The sequence below is a fragment of the Bactrocera neohumeralis genome, chromosome 4, assembly GCF_024586455.1.
Source record: "Bactrocera neohumeralis isolate Rockhampton chromosome 4, APGP_CSIRO_Bneo_wtdbg2-racon-allhic-juicebox.fasta_v2, whole genome shotgun sequence".
Taxonomy (NCBI): Eukaryota; Metazoa; Arthropoda; class Insecta; order Diptera; family Tephritidae; genus Bactrocera; species Bactrocera neohumeralis.
This window is the reverse complement of record NC_065921.1, coordinates 55,456,251-55,480,236: the sequence shown is the minus strand read 5'-3', so window position 1 is coordinate 55,480,236 and position 23,986 is coordinate 55,456,251. Positions and strand designations below refer to the sequence as shown.

The window sequence follows — 23,986 nt, the reverse complement described above, 5'->3', positions numbered from 1 at the left end:
TATTTTATAGAATATAGAAAAAATTAAAATCATGTCAATCGGTCGCTCCGTTTCATAACGGGGCATCTCGACAGGATAGAATTTATAGAATACTAACTGTCAAACGTATTGCTATTGCCATTGCCAAATCCATATGTGGGCATTTGCTATCATAATATAATCATTTGCGCAAAGGTGTAGGGTAGGTAGGTTCGAGCTGATGTAGCGCATGCTTTGAGCTCTTGAATAATTTATTTTATCACTTGCGAAATGACGTCGGGTAGGTAGCTGATGTAGAGCACGTTTTGAGCTTTTGAACTCCTTAAATCTTTTATGTGGAAAATAAAAAAGGATCTTTATCCCTTCTTACAAATGTATTTCTGGGAAAAATAAGATAATACGAAAAGGAGAAAGATCCTTTTTTTACAAATGTATTTCTAGGAAAAATAAGAATTCATATTTTTGTACTACTATATAATAATTGTTCTTAAGCATTCCTATATAAACAATGTAATATTTATTTCATATTCATTTGTGGTTTTGCGCGCAATAGATGAGCATTACTAACGCCTCCTCTACAATACTCGCGAAGTTAAACGTATTTCTCAAAGCAAAACATTGTCGGAAGTAAAAAAGAAGAGACGGCAATACTGTGCGGAATACATTAAATTCGGATTCATTGAAAATCCCACAAACCCATCCTCGCCTTTGTGTCTTCATTTTTTCGAATGAAGCAATGAAGCCTTCAAGACTACAAGATCATTTGAATAAAATGCATCCAGATAAGAGAGACAAGAGCATATTTTCAAGACCTAGAGAAGAAGCATAATACTCAGCCAAGTGTAGCAAAACTATTTTCGGCGGCTGCTAAGCAAGATGACGAGGACTTCGAGATTCGTACAATATCTCTTTGTTAATTGCTCAAATAGGCAAACCACATAACATCGCAGAAGAGTTGATATTGCCAGCAATAAATGAAGTAATAACTACCGTGCTTCATAAACCGGCCGCAGATATTATCCGAAAAATTCCTTTGAGTAATAATTCTGTGCAAAGACGAATTGATGAAATGGCTGAAAACATTGAAGAATCATTGTGCGATCACCTGAGGTCAAGTCAATTTTCAATTCAGCTGGATGAGTCCACTTTACTAAGTAATGAAGCATTGTTGTTGTCTTACGTGAGTTTTATTAAAGATGAGAAAATACGTGAAGAACTATTATTTGATAGAAATTTAGAGACCGATACAAAAGGCGAAACCATATTCAATATACTGGAAAAGGTCTGAGATGAGAAAGAAATTCCTTTGAAAAATATTATTTCAGTTGCTACGGATGGCGCTCCGACTATGACAGGGTGCCATAAAGGCTTCATAGTGTACTTAAAAAATAAAATTCCAGATGTCCTTGGTGTACATTGCGTTATTCATAGACAACATTTAGTTGCTAGAAACTTAAGTGAAAAACTATTTCAATCACTGCAATATGTCATCAAAGCAGTCAATAAAATCCGCAACAGCTCTTTGAATGATAGATTATTTCATCAGCTTTGTGTTACTAATGACGAGGATTTCAATCGTTTGTTGTTTCATATTGAAGTTCGTTGGCTATCAAGAGGCAATTGTCTGACTCGATTCTACAACCTGTTTGACTCTGTTATAGAGTTCTTGGAAACTAAAGATACAGAATTTCAAGACAAGCTCTTAACATCAAAGAATGATATAGCTTACATGACAGACCTGTATAAATTGTTCAACGACATGAATCTCCAACTGCAAGGCGATAAACTAAATTTAATTAAAACAAAAAACGTCGTTGCTTCTTTCGCAGCCAAACTGCTTCTACACAAAAAGAATCTGGGCAGACGTGAGTTTCACAATTTTCCGAATTTATCAGTATCATGCAGTAACGACGAATTGTTTGCCTACTGCCAAACTTTGGAAAACCTCCACATTGACTTCACCAAACGATACCAGGACATTTTGAACTTGGAAATACCAGACTGGGTCTTGGATCCGTTTTCAAATGTCAACACAGCAACTCAGCTGGAAGAAGAACTTATAGAATTGACAACAAACGAGGAAATAAAAATCAAATTCAAAAATGGTTACCAAGAATTTTGGCTACAAAAACCGATCTCGTAACTGTACCCTGGATTGTGGTCAAGCGTTCAACGATGCTTGATAGCATTCCCATCGTCATATTTGTGTGAACGTGGATTTAGTGCTGTGACAACACTGCTTAGAAATAGAAATCGTTTGCTTGTTACCGAACGTGGCGACTTGCGACTGTTCTTGAGTAAATTGGAACCTGATATTAACAAACTTATTAAACAGCATCAGATTCATCCCTCAAATTAGTTTTTATATATGGATCGATTATTTTAGTTTTATTTTTAATAAAAGATTCTCTGTTTTAATACTATAAAGTTGTGTTTCAATAATCATTCTTATTGGCAGGTAGAGCCCGTAAGAATTAACTTGAGACCTAAGCGCCGTTGTATGTTACCTACTGCGCTCAGGTTTCAAGTTGCTGGTTATAGTAAAAGTTTCGTTTAGAATTCTCCGTTAATATACATATGTATGTATATAGGTCACAATAATTAATTTGAAGTTTTAGTGGTTTTTAAATAGGTGAAAAAATGGGGGCGCTAAAAAAATATTTATTCTCAAAGTGGGCGGTAGACAAAATAAGTTTGGGAACCACTGCTTTAAATAATCAAAATATATACCTATATGAGCATAATTTTTCTAACAATTATGGTGGACTTTTAGGCTTTGATATACTTGAGAGATTAGCTTTGAAAATAAATCTAAAAGACAATACTATTTATTTAGGTGGTAAACTTTTATAAGCTTGTAAATAGCAAGAACTCATTAAAACAGCCTAAAATTTTTATTAAATATATTTAAACACACATTTTATGAGGAACACATTTCACCCACAAAATTAAACACCGAGTTAAAACAATCCATGAGGACACTATGTTTAATCTTACCGATATCCGGAAGTTCACACAGCGGAAGAAGATAAGCAAATAATGGAAATGGTGAAGCAAAAAATTATCTGCCATAGCGGTTTTCCGTTCACTGAACTGCTATGGGTTGGGCCTAAAAAGCCAGATCGCTCTGGGAAAGAAAAATAGAAAATAGTTTTAATTTTCGCAAGTTAAAAACTATTACCGTGATATTCGATCCATATGTACTTTTCGACCTAAGACTTGGCACAGGGATTTCATCATATAGAAATGGATTCTAATGACAGAAAAAAGACTGCATTTTGTACCCAAGGAGGTCATTATGAATTTTTACATCTGCCATTTGGGATGAAAAGTTCCCATGCCATATTCTAAAGACTGATAAAGACAGTTTTGGGAGGATTAATTGGGAAGAATTGTATTTAGACGATATTGTCGTTTTTAGCGCGTCATTTCAGGAGTACATCGATTCGCATGAGAAAGTTTTCCAAAGATTGTCCGATGCTAACCTTAAAGTACAGTGTGAATTTCTAAAACACGAAACAGAGTTTTTGGGGCACGTAGTAACACCGACTGGTATAAAACCAAGCCCGAGTAAAATTAAAGCTATATTATATTACCTTGTACCTCAAACTGAAAAGAGATAAAGCAGGATTTTATCGCAAATTTATTAAATTTTTTTCTAAAATTACCAAACCGCCAACAAATTGTTTAAAAAAATAAAAAGGATAAATGCGCAGGATAACGAATACCTAAAAACCATAGAGGCCATAAAAGTATATATGACCGAATATCCTATATTAGTGTATCCATATTATGAAAAGCCATTTACTCTAACTACAGACGCTTCTAACGTCGCCGGCAGTTTAAGCGAATATAGCCAACCCATTTGTTTCGCGAGTCGTACTTTAAACGATCATGAACTTCACTACTCTACGAAAGAAAAGGAGTTACTAGCAATGGTTTGGGCTACAAAATATTTTAGACCATATTTGTTTGGTAGAAAGTTTATAAAAAAATAGCGACCACAAATCACTTCAATGGCTACATAAGTTAAAAGAACCAAACGCAAAGCTGCAAAGGTGGAAGGTTCACCTGAAATACATTCCGGGAAAGGAAAATCACGTTGCGGATGCATTACATCGCATCCAAATAGAGGAATACAGCTCCAAACAAGAAGAAATTTCCTCGTATTATGCAACAATTCATTCAGGCCAAGAAGACGCAAAAAGCTATATCCGTATGACTGAAACTCCGCCAAATTTCTTTAAAAATCGAGCAAAGCTAATAAGGGTAAATAAAAGTAATAGTCATACACAAAAACTTTTTGGCAATAATTTAACTCTGATCACCTACAAAAAATTGATCCCGGAATACATAACAGAATAAATAAAATCTTATCTTCTTAAAAATGAAACCATTATACAAGACATGCCAAACGACTATGTTTTTTCATTAAAAATTTGATTAGCTGTAGTAGAAACAGGGTTTGCAGAACAACTAATAAATTTAAAAATATTTTAGAATATTCTGAGTTTAAAACGATTGTTACAGAAATTCACTAGATTGAAAATTAACAAGGCATTGAAAAAGTTGCAAAATGTTTTAAAGAAAAATGTTATAATAAGAGCATTATTAAAAATATATAATACAATAGGACCACCGAAAGTTATGAAAATTGACCACGATCAGTGCTCAAATAACACAATTATCAGAGGATGGTGTGATCAAATAAACATTAAAGTTGAAGTAACAATAGGCAAAAGATAGGTGATGCTAAACGGCCTCACATAACACTTTATGAAAAGTTAAGACTAATATATAATGATCACCAAATAATAAAAAACAAAACAAATTGAAAACATTAATAAATACAGAGATAAAAAAGGAACTGAGATTAATTTTGTTAATGCGGAAAATGTAAGAAAATGATTAGTAAGATTGTTAAAAATAGAAGAAGATGGGGAGAAGTATATAGTCAAATTTAAAAATCAGAAGGTCAGAAATATAAAAATCAGTTTAAAACGAAAATAAAAAGTTTATGTAAATTCATGTGAATAAAAATTTTCTAAAAGAGTGTTAATATACTATCAACTAAATTTAGAAATATAGAACATGTGTAAAGTTTTTGTTTTAGGGAACATAAGAATATAAAATTACCAGAAAAAACTCTATATACAATAAATAAAATATATATTTATCGTTATACTTGTTAAGAATTATGCGCAATTTTAAAGTTCGTAAAACATTGGAGTTGGTGTTTTGAAAGATATTTCTTAAATAAAGCTTATTTCAGTTCAATTTAATGAATCTAACACAAACTATAGTATGTAAAAACTATAGTTCAATACTTCATAACGGGTTATTCAATAAGAGCACTTCAAATGTTTTATTTAATTAAAACAAAAATGGTTTGAAATATCAATGAAATTTTTTATTCCTGTGAAAGTACATTCGATGCCATTACATATGTATGGAACTCCTTTTCTTTGGCATGGCCATCACGGGCACGCTTGCAGAAGTCCAGACGCTGAACCCACTTTTTGACGGTTTTCAAATATAAATTGGCCGAAACAGCTGCAAATTAGCGTTCGATATTCTTACGAAGTTCATCAATCATCGTTGGCTTGTTGGCTTAGATCATAGACGTAGCCCCACAGGAAATACTTGTAGTCTAAGGGCGACCGAGGCGGCCAACTGACTGGGCCATTTTGCGAGATAACAACCAACTTCACCAAACTTGGTTTTCAATAACTCGATTGTGACATTCGCTGTGTGACTTGTTGCGCCGTCCGGTTGGAACCGCATATTGTCCAAGTCCATATCATCCAATTCGGACCAAAAATGTTCTGTTATTATTGAGTGGTAGCGATTCCCATTCACAGTAACGTGCCAGTCTTGATTATCATAGAAGAAGTACGGCCCAAGGACGACGCCAGTCAATAAAACACACCAACACATGGATTAAGTGTGGATTGATGCCTCACCAATAACGCATATTTGGCTTATTGAGGAAGTCATTCAGCCAAAAATGAGCCATATCACCTTCGCTTGAAGATGATTTTTCGATGAAAATTCAGATAATTTTCAAGTTGTTGCTGGTGATCAAGCTTGATCTTGCGTTGATATGGTCTTGTAAGGCTTTAGGCCAAGATATTTTTGCCAAATTCGCCACAACGACGTCACAGAGATGCCCAACGCCTGAGAACGACATGTGAGAGTCTAATTAGGGTCTTCTTAATTGATACGCTAGCGGTGCGACTACAAGAATTGCTTTGTCTCACTGGCATGGGAACATTTTGTACTGTGGTTTTGGACTAAAATTTTTCCACTAGATGCTCAATTGTTGATCTCAGAAACGATTATGACGACCATATAATGGACGTAGCACTCTAAAATTTGAAGCAACTGACTGCAAATTTCGGTAGTAAATTATAATAATTTCGAATTTGTTCGATCGTACATCTTCCCACGAGAAAATGGGAAACTGTAGTGAACAGAAATGTCAAAAGAGAAAGAAAAAAATATGGCGTCGTTTGCTGTCCCTATTGGTCTACTTTTGTAGCGTTCCTATTGAAAACCCCGTTATTTACAACATTTGCTTACCTTGGCGCCTACTATTTAAACGACAAATCTTTCTTTAGCTGTCAAATTGGCTTTCCAAATACGAACGGTAATATCTCCCTTCCGCATTTTTGTTTTTTGAATTTCGCGGCTATGTATAAAGCATATGCATGATTAGTTTGAATATTGCGTCGAACAGTTATAGACTTGTTAACATGGAGTTCACTAACGCCGAAATTCGCGCTATTTTAAAGTTTTCCTTCGTTAAAGGTGAAAACGACACCATGGATAAGCCAGCCGGCGGAAGACCTGTGACGACGAATACCGATCAAATCATGGAAAATATCGAGTTAGACCGGCATGTGGCATCTCGTGACATTGCCCAGAAGATGAGAGTTAGTCACCAAACCATTTAAAACCATCTTCTGGATACACAAAAAAGTCTGATGTTTGGGTGCCGCATGATTTTACGAAAAAAAACCTTCTGGACCGAATTAACGCCTGCGATATGCTGCTAAAACGGAACGAAGACGACCTAGTTTTGAAGCGGATGGTGACTGGCGAGGAAAAATGGATTATATACGACAATATCAAGCGAAAACGGCTGTGGTCGAAGGCCGGTGAATCACCTCAAGCCGGGACTGACGGCCAGGAAGGTTCTGCTGTGTGTTTGGTGGGATTGGAAGGGAATCATCCACTATGAGCTGCTCCCATATGGCCAGACGCTCAATTTTACCATCTACTGCAAACAACTCCACCGCTCGGAGCAGCCGATCGACCAGAAACGTCCAGAATTGGCCAATAGGAAGGGAGTAGTGATCCACCAAGGCAACGCCAGACCACACACTTCGTTGATAACTCATCAGAAGCTACGGGAGCTCTGATGGGAGATTTTATCGCATTCACCATATAGTCCAAGTGATTACCACTTGTTCATGTCCAAGGCGAACGCCCTTGTTGGTGTAAAGTTGAACTCAAAAGAGGCTTGTGAAAAGTGGCTGTCCCAGTTCTTCGCAAATAAGGAGAGGGGCTTCTACGAGAAGGGTATTCTGAAGTTTCCGTCTAGATAGAAACATATTAACGAATGAAACGGCGCATATTTGAACTGAATCCGATCATTGTAACACTTTTTATAAAGCATTGAATAAAGAGCAAAAAGGCGGAAGGGAGATATTTGACAACCTAATACATAAAAATGTAAGTTTATACAAATAGTTAATGTATAGTGCCCTTCCAAACCCAATATGTATGTAAATCACACATACACACTAACTCTCTCCTTGTCTGTGCAACTAATTTCTTTCAGCAGTCCCTGCCGGCAGCCGCTTTTGTGCTGCCGTCTGCCGATTGCATTTGCTCAACCAAAAAGGTGCCAAAATGGCAAATTACCGAGTGTTAACTTTGCGTTTATTTTAGCGTATATCAGTGCAGGATGGCTGCCGCACATTTTGACAAATGCACTGAAATGTCGGTCATACACCGTGATAGCTGGTATTGTTACATTTCATTTGCGAATTCTTAACGTCATTAGCCCGCCTTCACTGGTGTTAGATGTGGCAGGATAGTAGTGCTTGCAGCATTGATAGGCTGCTGGTGACAGCCTAATGCCCAAAAGTAAGCTATGCTGGGCATATAAAAAGACCAACGCCCCAAAACACCGAACACACCGAATAAAAATTAAAGTTCTTTAAAGCCTTAGTACAACGTGGGTACTAGTCTGGCAATACTTTAGGATTATTTCATGTCCTTTTGGTAGGTAGTTTCATAACATTAATGAAACAAAATAACATATGTTTTAAAGTATGGTTAGATCTTGCACTTCATTAATAGTTTAAAAACATGTTTTTATTAATTTTTCTTTGTTACATAGCGTTCTTCATCAACTATAACATTATAACCAGTTTCGTTTTTGAATAAATATGAACCAATGATTTCCCTTGCCCAAAGAGCATACCAAACCGTGACTCTTTGAGAACATAATGGGATCTCAACAATAGGGATCGGGATTTACTGCACACTCGATGATCGTTCGGTTTCAGTTTGTAAAAGGGTGCAATTTTGTAAGCCCGCAAAGCAAGATTCTTCCTAAAAGACTTCAATAAAGTGAATAGGTACAGCTGTTATTGTTGCTCGAGATGTCGGATGAACTCATTTGACCTTCTTTGATACTGTGTTCCACAACAGAGGGGTACGCACTGTACGGCGTCTCTTAGGATGTGCATTATCTACTAAGTGAAACTTGAAGCAAGACCGATCCTTGGCTGCTCGAATTACTGACTCTGCTTGGCGATTATGTCGCCCAAATATTGAACGGAGCGCATGAAGTAACGAGCGAACCGAACCTATATTTTGGTAATAAATGTGTAAGAAATTGCAAGCGTAAATGTGTTTATTTATTATTATTTATAAAATAACAAACCAAACTAGAAATCAAGTTACAGCTGTCAAAAGCACCAACTCGAAAAAAACAATTGCCTCAATGAAAACCATAAGTCTAAGAAAACACGCATTACTGCATTAAGAAGCTTATGATTTTGGGAGGAAACATATTAGCAACACTAGTGACGCGCAAACTTGGAATTTTCGAACTGGTGCAAGCAAATGTTTCTTAAGAACATTTTATTCAAAAGATCCCTATCTCCCCATTTTACTTGTCGAAGTTTCAAGCTCAATTAGTGAAAGCAGTTTTGCAATACAGCTGCAGCAAAAATACTATAAAAGTAGAGGCGTATATACTCCCTTGCGATTTGTAATATCGTCTCAACTACGCTCGATTTATTTAGTCATGATATCAACTAATATTTCAACTGCCCATTCATCTACTTACCTCTGTCCATCCACGGCAAACTGCTTAATCTACAATTCAGTTTTATATATGGCTGACGCGTAAGCAATTTATAACGACAGTTCAGTTCATGCGGATATAGACCAGGATATGGGGGAGATTGCATGATCACAGTAGGAGCTGGAAGAGAAAGTGATGAATTAAATATATAACATATATGTATGTATGTATGTATGTGTACCAAAAAATGTCAAAAAACATGGGGCATTAAAAGAAACGGTTAAAAATTTCACAAAATTAACTCAATTTGAATTAATGGAAAAAAAACTATTGAAAGCGCCTGAAAAGAGGACGCGCAACAAAAAACAGGCGAAAAGTGTTAAAACAGCCTGAGTTGGCGCCCCGAAATGATTTAAGGCGTTCGAGATAATTTGAAAATTGTATGCGAGTCGGCGCTCAGCAAAATGAAAAACAACTGTGAGTAAAGTGCTTAAGGCAAGCAGTAAAGCGTTTTCCACAATTTTGCTTTCGCCATGTTTTACAGCACATGAAACAGCAATTTCATTTGAAAGTGCATAATTTAAGGAAAGAACAAGAATATGTATAATTTTGAAATAAAACAATTTTGTTAATAAAATAGTCTAATTTTGTTATGTCGGTTTTAAGAGGTTTTTACAGAAATTTTCTATACATATACATATGTTTTAAAATATTTGATTTTCTTATTAAGCTCACTAAGCTCATAAATTACTTAACCTTATTTTACATATAACACTGGAAAGATATTAGGGCATAGTGGTTTCGGCGCTCAAAAGCACAGCGGATCAAATCAATGCGTTGATCAACGCCCTGAGAATGCAAAGCATTTTCAGTACCAATTGGCAGTGTGGAATGGACACACTAACCACCTTGGTAGGGTTCGAGGCCCATCTAAAACCTCTGCCGTGCTTTGGGTCCGGCACCCGGTTGCAATGCAACTCCACATTCAACTGACAAAGTCAGTTCTTCCCGCGATTTGGGTTTTAACCACAACCACCACGATACTCCCCGAGGGGCCAGTTCGCACGAGCAGGTTGGAGCGAACTCCAAGGGCTCCTGCTCCCGTGGTACCAGAATTAAGTCTCCGGTCAGACCTCGTAGCCGAAACTACTAACAGTTGAGCTTCCATACGGCTCTGGACTGGTGGCCAGGGGTTGGACCCCATACACACATCACTTACACACACCAATCATACAGAAACTAACCCTAACTTCCAGCTAACCGCCTTCGCCGCTAAACAGTTCACGCGCAACCGACCCTAACTGTTCGGTATTCCCACTAGTGGAGATCACACCACTAACATCTAATTGTCCATCAGTCCAGCTAATCCCCATACCACCCAAATCCCTAATGTCCGAGTACATCGGGCACTCCGCAATCAAATGCGACCAATTTTCTAACCCCGCCCCACAAAAACACCCCGACGTATCCGAAAGGTGCCTCTGATGCAAAAATGCATTCAGAGGCCCCTTCCCCGTAAGCAGGAAACCCAGACTCAGACAAAATCTGAAGTCTGGGTTATCCACAACGAACCCCACGTCCTGAATGTACTCGTACGTCACTCGGCCGTTAGGACTATTGTCCCAACGTTCTTGCCACCTACACCTAACCCTATCATCTAGGAGCCTCTTGCTCCCTAGATATCCCTCCCTCTCCACATCATCGTCAGAAATCCAGTCATTCCGCAGCAATGACACAGTCAAGCCCCTTCTTAACTTGAATGCAACAGCACGCTGTATGACAATCAGGTCAAGAGGAGGTGCACCTAACAAGACCTGCATCGCATCCGTAGAGACGGTGCGACATACAGGCAAACATGCAAGCATCATGCAACGCTGGATTGAGAGGAGTTTTGAGACCCCCAGACAGTCGTGGCTGTCTCCCACCATACAGGGGCTCCATAAGTGGCACAGGCCACAAACAAGCCACGATATATGGTGCGGACAGCACGACGTCCGAGACCCCAATCGCTCCTCAAAATCCGTCGTATTTTGCCTACAGTTGCCTGCAGTCGCTCCTTTACATTCGCCAAGTGGGGAGTAAAACACATCCTTTCACTAATGGTCAGTCCCAGATATTTGACTTGCGTCGGTGGACGACCCGATGACAATCTACCTTTCAGCAGCATTGCCACCGTTTTGTCCATCGATATGTCGACCCCCACACCTAAACCCAAAGAATTAACGATCTCTAAGAGATCGAGGACATATTTGTTGACATTCTCCCTAACGACACTCTGAACGTAGAACCACGCATCCTCTATACTGGGTCCTTTCCTGAACCCAAACTGCCTATCCGACCACATACCCCGCGTTAGCTCCTGAAGCCGTTCCACCATGACTCTTTCCAGCACTTTTCCAAGTACTGGAAGGAGACTGATGCCCCGATAAGATCGAGGATCGCTCCTGACCTTATCAGGGGACTTCAGAAGAGGAACAACCCTAGCATTTTTCCACTCGCGTGGAAAGTATCCCTCCCAGACGCACTTATTATAAATGGCCTCCAGGTATTCCGGAATGAACTTCCATAAGCTTTTACACATCTCTCCGTTCAAACCATCAAAACCTGGGGACCGTTTAGACCTAACCTGGCCAAAGGCGTACCCCAACTCCCCATCGTCTAATGGAGGGACTGGCACCTCTTGTGCTTGAGGTACCTGCACCTCCGACCTAGGAAAAACGCACCTAACAGAACCCTCGCACACTCTCTCCACACCCAAAAGGAATCGTCGGAGTCTCTATAAAGTAAATATATAAATGATCAGAGTGACAAGCTGCGTTGATTTAATTTTTAATACCCATTTGTCGGAACCGCCGATATCGGACAACTTTTACATATAGCTTTACTTGAGCAACCCATTAGTTGGGCTCCGTAGGTCCAAATTGGCTTAACAACTTTATACAAGTGGATTTCCTGCCAACTAGGTGGTAACATTCGACCGAATAAACCACATCCAGCATAGAGTGATGAGTGTACTTGAAGACAGTGGGGAGTCGATTCGGCGCAGTTGGCAGCAACTTGGACTGATGTATGGAACGACTCGGCACATTCGTTCTCGAGATTTTAAATTCAAAGCGTAAAAAGTACACCTTTTGCAAGAACTGAAGCCGCTCGACCTTCCCAAGCGACATCGCTTCGCTCTTTTGGCTCTTGAAAAGTTCCTAGACGATTCAATGTTTTCTAGTCAAATTTTTTTAGCGATGGGCGAGCAAATGGGCCTCATTTTTGGCTCAATGGGTATGTAAATAAACAAAGTTGCCAAATTTAGAGCGATGAGCAACCTGAAGAGATTCAAGAGCTGTCATTTTATCCAGAAAAAACAACGGTTTGGTGTGGTTTGTGGGCTGATGGAATCTTCATAAATGATTGTCTTTATCTCGGCGATATTTAGTTTCAGCAAGGACGCCGTGTCACTTCCCATACCTCCCATTAATCAATGAATTTATCGAAAAAACCCTTAAGTACATAATTTCACCGGCCCGGTCTATTGGCCACCAAGATGGTGTGATTTCACACTGCCAGACATTTTCCTGTGTGGATATGTAAAGTCTGAAGTCTATGCAGCCAAGCAATGTAAATATTATGTTTAAAGTTTCTAAGTTTTTTCTTTTTAAAATATTGTTGGAATATTATTTGGTATTACTTTTGCCATACAGTGTCATTTGCAGTTCAATATACATATGTATGTCAAGGTGATTTCATTTTTCCAATTTTAATAAAATGGTGTATATAAAAAAAATTAAAAATATTAATTACTTAAATAATATTTTGCAAGAATTTTATTCCGGACAGTAAAGCTACGATAAGTATACTGAGTTAAGTTTTATTAGAAAGCATATTTCTCCAACAACGGAATTTTATGAAACTATGGTGAACAAGTAAGGAAGGGCTAAGTTCGGGTGTCACCGAACATTTTATACTCTCGCATGATAAAGCGATAATCGAGATTTCATTATCCGTCATTTACATTTTTTTCAAATACCGTATTTGTGTAAAGTTTTATTCCGCTATCATCATTGGTTCCTAATATATGTATATATTATACAGAGAAGGCATCAGATGGAATTCAAAATAGCGTTATATTGGAAGAAGGCGTGGTTGTGAACCGATTTCACCCATATTTCGTACATGTCATCAGGGTGTTAAGAAAATATTACATACCGAATTTCATTGAAATCGGTAAAGTAGTTCCTGAGTTTTTGGTCCTTAAGTGGGCGACACCACGCCCATTTTCAATTTTTAAAAAAGCCTGGGTGCAGCTTCCTTCTGCCATTTCTTTCATAAAATTTAGTGTTTCTTGACGTTTTTTGTTAGTCGGTTAATAAATATATAAAGCAAAAATAATGTTCACAGATGTCGTTTGTTTATATACTATGAATATGTGTGTGGTGGCTGGAACTTACCCTTGCACCACTTCGCCGCGACGATTGGGATACAGCTCCGGACTTGCGGTTGTTGTTCAGCATGTGATTTGCAATTGAGTAGTAAATGTTCATCAAACATCGAAGCTGCATCGACAGCAGCTTTGTATGGGGCTAAGGCTAATAGAATATACAGTGGACCAATAAAGTTTACATACACCTAATTCCATTAAATTCCGACACGTTTATTTGTTTCAAAATTAATAAATTTTGTGGTTTTTTTTCTATCCATTTCAAGATATGTATATTTAACATTAAACATAGCATATCAAAATATTTTTTTTTTTACACAAATAAAAAAAATTAAAGTTAAAGCTTAAAATGAGCATAATTTCTATCAAAAAAGTTTACGTACACTTATGATTGTTTACATAAAACAAAAGTAATTACAATACTTTTAACGGTTCTTGGCCTACATTTTGTTGCTATTACTGTCCCTAGACATCGTTGTATGCTCCCCACTCAATTTCTAGTATTATTTCCGGATATTTTGATCCACTAAGTCCATGATCCAGCTTTTTGGCCTTATTTTGATGAAATTCGATGTTTTCGAATACGGTTTTCCAAAAAGTTCCAGATATTTTGAATAGGATTAATGTCTAGTGATTGCGGGACCTATGGAGTTATTTTTATTTCCATAACAACCATTCATGTACAAGATAAGACATGTATTTTGGGTCGGTATCCTGTTGGAAATTGGTTTTGCTGCTATTAACAGCCGATTTAATCACACTTAAAATTTAAATTTTTTTCCTCAAATGTTCAGATACATATGCTTATCCATGTTTTCACTAATAAAGTCCAAATGTCCAACTCTAGATGCAACCATACACCCGCAAACCATAACATTACCCCCACAGTGCTCTACCATTGGCAATACATTTTGTCCTTGCGACTCTTCATTGATCTTTCTCCACACTTTTCGTGATCTATTCGAACCAAATTTATTAAATTTTGAATCGTCGGTGAACACAATGTTTTCCCATAACCAATACGGTTTGTTTAAATATTGTTTAGCAAACGCCGACATTTTCTTTTTATTAACCTTATATATGTATGGCTGACGACGCGCGACTCGTCTATGATAACCAGCACTCTTCAACAAATTCCTTACTGTTTGGGGATTTGTTTTTTTGTGTACATTTCAAAAATGTTTAAGCATATGTATATGAGATTTTTAAGAAAAAGATTTATATTTTAAGTGTGCTTAAATCGGCTGTTAATAGCAGCCATTTCTATTTACCACAGGATAACGACCCAAAACACACAACTTATCTTGTACGTGAATGGTTGTTATGGAAATAAAAATGTCCATAGGTCCCGCAATTGCTAGACATTAATCCTTTTCGAAATATCTGGAACTTTTTGGAAAACCGTATTCGAAAACATCGAATTTCATCAAAATAAGGCCAAAAAGCTGGATCATGGACTTAATGGGTCAAAACATCCGGAAATAATACTAGAAATTGAGTGGGGACAGCAACTTTGTAATGCAACAAAATGGCTAATAAATATTGTATTTTTTATATTTGCAAGCGTACGTAAACTTTTTTGATAAAATATACATTTGTGTAATTTTTTTATTTGTGTAAAATTTTTATTTTATATTTAATATTTGTTGAAAAATTTATCCATTTTGCTATTCGATTACAGAACTTGGTTATGTAATTTGGTTACATATATATACAAATAATATTGTTGAAACCTATTCGATTAAGTGATTAAGTGAATGTCTACTTAAGTTAATACAAGTAAAACGTAAATTGAAAATTTTTTATTACCACTATAATGCAGCACTTATGTACAAACACACATTTCAGTTTTTTTTTTTTATTTTCTATACTTCACTGTTTATTGTTTGGGGGCTTAACTTATGTGTAAGTAAATACTTGCATATAAAATATACTTAATGCGGAATAGGGCAACCGGTAAACAGCGTCTACCAATACTCATAAATGATTATATAGAAATAAGGTAATTGCAATAACAATAGTGGGCAAACTAGCAGTTATGGAAACTGCATGATGTTAAAAAACAACTAAATATCACAGTCAAACTGCGTCAAAAGGGTGCTCCCTGTGAAGACAACTTTTATAAATACATATATAAAATGTACTCCCAAATATCACGTTCAGAAAACACGTTAAAATAAGTCAATTAACTTATAACCGGATATCTTTATGAAAAAATCTCAATGTCACGCAAAATAGACGTATGTATCTAGTTTTAATGATACCCTTTTTAATAGAAGCTTCTACTCTTAATGGAGTCAATAGCATTATTATATTAATTTAAAAACGCATTTAGCAAATGGCAAGAAAATTACAAAAGTCTCTTAGGGTTTCATCAAAGATAGAAAGTTCCAGAACTCGATTGTGTTGATGTCGTGTGAGTAGTACAGCTTAACGAAACAGTGTTTAAGCTACTAAAGCGTTCATCTGTTCACTTTTCTGCCCTTTTGCCCTCTTTCTTAGAAAATGATGATACAACTGATGTAACTGTCGGGTGCTGCAAGTAGGTAGCAGTATATTACCAGTGTGGGTAACTACCTAATAACTATATGAAACATACATATGTATGTGTTTGTACAGGCAACCGCTAATAAAGGCAGCCAAAGAAGTGATTATGGGGAGAATATGAACATATGTGCGATGTGTTTATTTGTGAAAATGTGTTATACGTTTGAGTTCAGCTTAAGAATATAATGCCCCTGCAAGCCATGAGCGGGTAAAAAACCAGAGAAATAGTAGGTAGTAAAGTGGGTAGATTGCCATAGGTCGCGTGAAGATTCTACCCACTTTTCCCCTCACACGTACGTATACATGTGATCATACATCTCTGTCCTGCTCTAATGTCCCCAATCGACGGCTGATTCAGGGTTGCATTTTATCTTTTTAAACAGCTGATGCAGGGTTGCATTTGTTGATTCCTACTTTTAAAACTTCTTAAAATTTCAAACAAAACTTTTTAAGTTTTAAAATTTTTATTTTATATTTTACATATTTACATAAAATTTATTATAATTTATATAAATCAAAATACATTTTTAAAAAAAAATAATTAATATCTGAAAAATATTTATTAAAGAAAAACATCGTAGCTGAAGTTAAAAGAGTGAAAAAAGATTATAAAAGCCAAATACCTGAAATAAAATAAAGGTTATTAAACCTGAAAATAAATAATAATTACATTGAAAAATAAATTGTAATATCTAAAAGTAAAAGAAACATTAATTGTATAAAATCATAATAATAACTGAAAGAAAAGATTAATATTATCTGAAAAAATAAAATATATTAAATACAAATAGAATTTTCTCTGAAAGCAAAGGCTAATTAAATAAAAATAATAATAACATCTGAAAGAAAAGATAAATATTATCGATCATTTAAAATATAAAGCAAACATTTGTTTTCACACATTATATTGGATTGTGCAGGCCGCCTTAAACGCATAAAATACATACTTATGGACATTTGTAAGTGACATATCCTAATGTTTCATTGGAGACTTTTGCCAGCAAAAGCATCGAATGCAACATTGCCAACATGCTTCAATTCAGCATTTTCGCCATTGAAAGCGGTCCCGCACATTAAGCGGCACCATTTGTAAAATCGCGTTTGTCACGTCACACTCTCATTTCATCATCCGACTCGAGAAGTCATAATTGTTGGTCTTCACTCAAAGTATTGTTTAATGTAATTTAAAGCTATTCTAATAAAACCTATTTTTGTTAATAAAAAATATTACTGGCGCAGTCGGTAGGATCTGCGCAAAAGATCCTAAATAAAAGAACCTATTCGTATAAAATACCTTTTTTTGTTTTTAAAATACACACAACCGTGTAATAAAACATAAACTAAAATAAAAAAAAATAAATAAATAACTAATTTTGATATATTTTAAATAAAATAGCTTTTGAAGCTAGTAAAAAACACAATATAGTATGTAGTGAAAAAAAAATTAAAAAATCGTGAAGGAAAAGTTTACATGCTATGGAACAGGAAGATCGGGTTAAATGAAAAAAAACTGTTTTTGGTTTATCGTACAAGGCAAAAATATTAAAACCTTAACATCGTGCATTCGGTGACTCGGAACAACGAGTTAGTGATAGCACGTGGAAGGGGAAAAGTGAAAGATATCGTTTAAAATCGTGGAAAAGAATGTATATAGTAAAAAAAAAGAAAAAAAACAATTTCATTAAAACTTAAACATCGTAAAATAAACATTTGATAACCCTAAACATCGTGGGAGTGGAAAAGTGAAAGAGAACGTTTAAATCGTGAGGAAAATTTTTTATCGCATAAAATAAAAAGATCAAAACTTTAACATCGTAAATTAAACATTCGATAACTCTAAAACAGCGTGCAGTTAAGGAACGTCGAAGCGAAGAAAAAGAAAATATATCGTAAAAAATAAATTATCGTAACAAATAAAACTAAATTGTTTAACATAAAGAGTGTATAGCCAACGTAAAAAAAAACGTGAAAGGTGAAGAAAAAATGTCGTAAAGAACAAATGATTGTAACAAATAAAACTAAATTGTTTAACATAGAGAGTGTATAGCCAACGTAAAAGAAAGACGAGAAAAGTGAAGGAAAAATATCGTAAAGAACAAAATATCGTAACAAATAAAACTAAATTGTTTAACATAGAGAGTGTATAGCCAACGTAAAAGAAAAACGTGAAAGGTGAAGAAAAAAATATCGTAAAGAACAAAACGAATAGTTTAACAACGAGAACGTAAAAGTGAAACGTCGAAGCGAAGAAAACGAAAAAATTATCGTAACAAACAAAACGAACTAAGTTACGATCGAACAGTGGAACAAAAATATCACAACACGTTAAAAATAAAAATAAAATAGAACACATAAAAAAAAGAATAAATCAAAAAAGGAATAAATTAAAATCAAAATAATTAATATACGATAAATTATTCAACAAAAACTCTATTCCAAAATCGAATGCGGAATGTCGTAAGTGCGACTACCTACTTGGTGAAACAAAATCAAAAGTCCAAAGGCAACATTACAAACGAAGGTGAATAAAACCAAAGCAAACAGTTTATGGAAGAAGAAGTGGACGAACTAAGCCAAATTTTGTAATCAATTAAAATTAAAGAGGCAAACAACAAAATGGAGCGCGAAACCAGAGAAATGGCGATTCAAAACATCAAACTCATTCAACCATTTGATGGTAATCGAAACTACTTAGCACTCTTTATTCAAGGGGTCGACGCGATCATGCCACAGTCTCCTGTTATATCGGAAGAGACGAAAGTATTCTATCTACACTGTGTCATAAAAATACTCAGAGGCGCTGCATTGGACGTGGTTAGGCGAGAGCAACCACCAGATTGGATGACGCTGAGGCAGTTACTTATAGATGAATTCGGAGAACACACGACAGTTTCAACACTAATCTTAGAAATAAGCAATATTAAATTTAAAAACAATGTTAAGCTACTATGCGAAGAGATTAATTTAGAAGTTTGTAAAGTAAAGGATGTTATCAAACTAAAAAATGAAATTTGTTCAACTAAAATATTTTTGTATAATGAATTAGATAAGATAAGTTTGAAAACATTAAAAAGAGAATTGCCAAACTATTTAACTGCGTTAATAAACGCAAATCTTGCTACTGACCTTAAGTCAGCAATCAAATATTAAAAGAAAACGATGTTTATGAAAATAATAAACAATTCTCTAAACAAAAAACAATTCAAAGAACTAACGCAAATTCGAAACTACCTAATTATATGAATAACAATAATAATAGTAATATAGAATATTTTGCAACCAATACGAATCAATTTCCAGTTCGTTCCAATTACAACACTTTTTCAAAAAATTACCCATTGTCCAATCAAAATAATTATTATAAAAATAAACCATTTTTCAATGAACATAGCAATCAACAATATACTTTACAAAATAATCATTTCTCACAAGTTAGGCATACACCTTTCAATTCTGCAAACATTTATACTAATAGAAACTTAAATAATTTAAAACAAGATAAAATTCATGGGTCAAACCAATCTCGATTAAGACGCTTTGGCTATCCTGAACCAATGGAACAAGATGAGCTAAATTTTCACTTAACAGCCTCGGAAGGTCCCCCACAATTGAATTGAAATTTAATAAAAAATATTATAAATTTTTAGTCGACACAGGTTCATCAGTTAGTTTAATAAAGCCTGGAATATCCAACGAAAAGATTATTTATGTTCAGCCAATAACATTAACAACAGCAATAGGGAAAGTTTGTCTAAATGAAACCCAAGAATTGTTTAGCGATGAACATATGAAAAAACTGAAATTTTTCGTTTATGATTTTTCGAATAACTACGACGGTTTACTTGGTTATGATATACTTAAGCTACTTAAAGCTAAAATCGATCTGGAAAAAAATACGATACATATGAATGGTGTTCGGTATAACTTTTTCAAGAATAAATCAAATTCTGTAAAATTTGATAATTGCCTTCAAGAATTAAATATGAACGAAAATCATAACACTAAAGATAGTAAACTTAGACTTGAACATTTAAATTCAGAAGAGTTAAATAAATTAAAAGAACTTTTAAATAAATTTGAAAATATATTTTATAAAGAAGGGGACAAACAAACCTTTACTCATAAAATAAAACATAGAATTAAAACGGTTCATGAAGATCCAATATATGTAAAGTCGTATAGATATCCTGAAATTCATAAATCAGAAGTAAACAAACAAATAAAAGAAATGCTCGAAAATCGAATCATTTCTCATAGTAATTCCACATATTCAGCACCAATCTGGGTGGTACCAAAGAAGTCAGATGCTTCAGGTAAAAAGAAGTGGAGGATTGTTGTCGATTTTCGCAAGCTCAATAGTATTACTACCGATGATAGGTATCCCATCCCAAACATGGATGAAATTCTCGAAAAACTAGGTAGGTGTATGTATTTTTCAACAATAGACTTAGCGCAAGGCTTCCATCAAATAGAAATGGATCCGGCAGATAGGAAAAAAACAGCTTTCTCTACTAAGAGCGGACATTTTGAATTTTTAAGAATGCCATTTGGGCTTAAAAATGCTCCAGCCACCTTCCAGAGACTGATGAATACGGTTTTAGATGGTTTAATAGAGAAAGATTGCATGGTTTACTTAGACGACATTGTAGTATTCAGTACGTCATTGCAGGAACACATAGAATCTCTAGACAGAGTTTTTCGTAAATTAAACGAAGCAAATCTGAAAATTCAGATGGATAAAAGCGAGTTTTTCAAAAGAGAAACCGAATTTCTTGGTCATATTATAACGCCAGAAGGTATTAAGCATAACCCTAATAAAATTAAAGCAATTTTAAATTATCCCGTTCCTAAAACGGAAAAAGAAATAAAACAATTTCTTGGTTTGGTGGGATTTTATCGTAAATTTATTCAAAACTTTTCTGAAATAACTAAACCTTTGACTAACTGTCTTAAAAAAGACAATAAAATAAATAGCTCAGATGAGAAATTCGTGGAAGCTATAAACACTATAAAAATCTTAATTACTAATGATCCAATTCTGGCATATCCAAATTATGAGAAAATATTTGCATTGACGACTGATGCGTCAAATGTGGCATTAGGGGCAGTGTTAAGTCAACAGGGACATCCAATTTGTTTTGCTAGTCGCACACTCAATGAACATGAGCTGCACTACTCAACTACTGAGAAAGAACTTTTAGCCATGGTTTGGGCTACTAAATATTTTAGACCATATTTATATGGCAGGAAATTTATAATAAATAGTGATCATAGACCATTGCAATGGCTCCACAACTTAAGGGAACCAAACTCCAAGTTACAAAGATGGAAGATTCGGCTTAATGAGTATGACTTTGACGTAAAATACATATCAGGTAAAGAAAATCGTGTAGCAGACGCTCTTTCTCGTATTAAAATTACGGAATGCTTTTTAAATGAAGAATCTGAATCTAACGTAGACACTGTTCATTCTGCCGATGAAGATTCCGAAAGTTTTATTAAGATAACAGAGCGACCACTAAATGTATTCAAAAATCAAATTAAATTAATAAGAGATGGTAAAAACTCAACCACAATAACGAAAGTTTTTTTAATAACCTAATTGTAATTACATACAAAGAATTAACTACAGATTATATTAAAGATATAATTAAAACCCATTTATTAAAAAATAATACTACAATTTTTATGCCTAATGATACTGATTTTATACAATTTCAAAACGTTTATAAGACACTAATAACAACAAGTCGCAACAAGATTTATCGGTGTACTAAAGAATTAGAAAACATTACAGATTTTGCAAATTTTAAAAGTAAAGTACTTGAAATCCATTTAAGTGGACTTCATCAAGGTATAGAGAAGGTTGCAAAATGTTTTAAATTACAGTATTATTACCCCAATTATCTTAAGGAAATCACCAAAATAATAAACGAATGTGAACTGTGTAATCATTGTAAGAACGATCATATTTCTAACAAAATGCCGTTCAAAATTACACCGCCAATTTACAAAATAAGAGAAAAATATGTTATAGATTTTTGGAAATGGAATAATGAATATTATTTAACATGTATCGATTTATACTCTAAGTTTGCTATGATAGAAAAAGTTAAAGCATTGAACTGGCTGGAATCCAAAAAAGCATTGCTAAAAATTTTTAATTGTATGGGTCCTCCAAAAACTTTAAGAATCTACCAAGACCAAGGTTTAAATAATATAAACATTAAACAATGGTGTAATTCATTAAATATAAAAGTAGAAGTAACAACCGGTAAAACTGGTATAGGTAACATTGAAAGACTACATAAAACTTTGAATGAAAAACTTAGAATAATCAACACTTCAGGTGATAAAGAGCTAAAATATTTAGAAATTGAACAAACACTTTTCACTCATAACCATATAATTGTTCACTCTACTACCAATGAAGTTCCATATACAATCTTTTTTAATAAAGAGTCACCAAAACAAAAATCTAAAAATTGAAAATTATATCTTATCAATCTTATCATTCCTTTTTACTTATTCATTATTACTTAATCATTTTTATATGCTAAAAAAATCTTTAAATATTGTAAGAATTCTATTTAAAAACTTTAACTTGTAAACAAAGAAAAATTGCAATGAGGACATTGCATTATTTTAAGATGGGAGGAGTGAGATATCCTAATGTTTCATTGGAGACTTTTGCCAGCAAAAGCATCGAATGCAACATTGCCAACATGCTTCAATTCAGCATTTTCGCCATTGAAAGCGGTCCCGCACATTAAGCGGCACCATTTGTAAAATCGCGTTTGTCACGTCACACTCTCATTTCATCATCCGACTCGAGAAGTCATAATTGTTGGTATTCACTCAAAGTATTGTTTAATGTAATTTAAAGCTATTCTAATAAAACCTATTTTTGTTAATAAAAAATATTACCGGCGCAGTCGGTAGGATCTGCGCAAAAGATCCTAAATAAAAGAACCTATTCGTATAAAATACCTTTTTTTGTTTTTAAAATACACACAACCGTGTAATAAAACATAAACTAAAATAAAAAAAAATAAATAAATAACTAATTTTGATATATTTTAAATAAAATAGCTTTTGAAGCTAGTAAAAAACACAATATAGTATGTAGTGAAAAAAAAAATTAAAAAATCGTGAAGGAAAAGTTTACATGCTATGGAACAGGAAGATCGGGTTAAATGAAAAAAAAAAAACTGTTTTTGGTTTATCGTACAAGGCAAAAATATTAAAACCTTAACATCGTGCATTCGGTGACTCGGAACAACGAGTTAGTGATAGCACGTGGAAGGGGAAAAGTGAAAGATATCGTTTAAAATCGTGGAAAAGAATGTATATAGTAAAAAAAAAGAAAAAAAAACAATTTCATTAAAACTTAAACATCGTAAAATAAACATTTGATAACCCTAAACATCGTGGGAGTGGAAAAGTGAAAGAGAACGTTTAAATCGTGAGGAAAATTTTTTATCGCATAAAATAAAAAGATCAAAACTTTAACATCGTAAATTAAACATTCGATAACTCTAAAACAGCGTGCAGTTAAGGAACGTCGAAGCGAAGAAAAAGAAAATATATCGTAAAAAATAAATTATCGTAACAAATAAAACTAAATTGTTTAACATAAAGAGTGTATAGCCAACGTAAAAAAAAAACGTGAAAGGTGAAGAAAAAATATCGTAAAGAACAAA

General features: G+C 34.6%; 1 long non-coding RNA gene across 1 annotated transcript in view; it reads right to left on the bottom strand.

The window, feature by feature from the left end:
• The window catches only part of LOC126754697 (uncharacterized), a 78,099-nt gene that overhangs the window by 31,170 nt on the left and 22,943 nt on the right, over positions 1 to 23,986 (bottom strand). The window contains exons 5-6 of the long non-coding RNA XR_007666374.1: positions 13,747 to 13,884; positions 9,347 to 9,484 (exon numbers count right to left, since the gene is read on the bottom strand). This is a non-coding gene — a long non-coding RNA (uncharacterized LOC126754697). The remainder of the gene's footprint in view (positions 1 to 9,346; positions 9,485 to 13,746; positions 13,885 to 23,986) is intronic.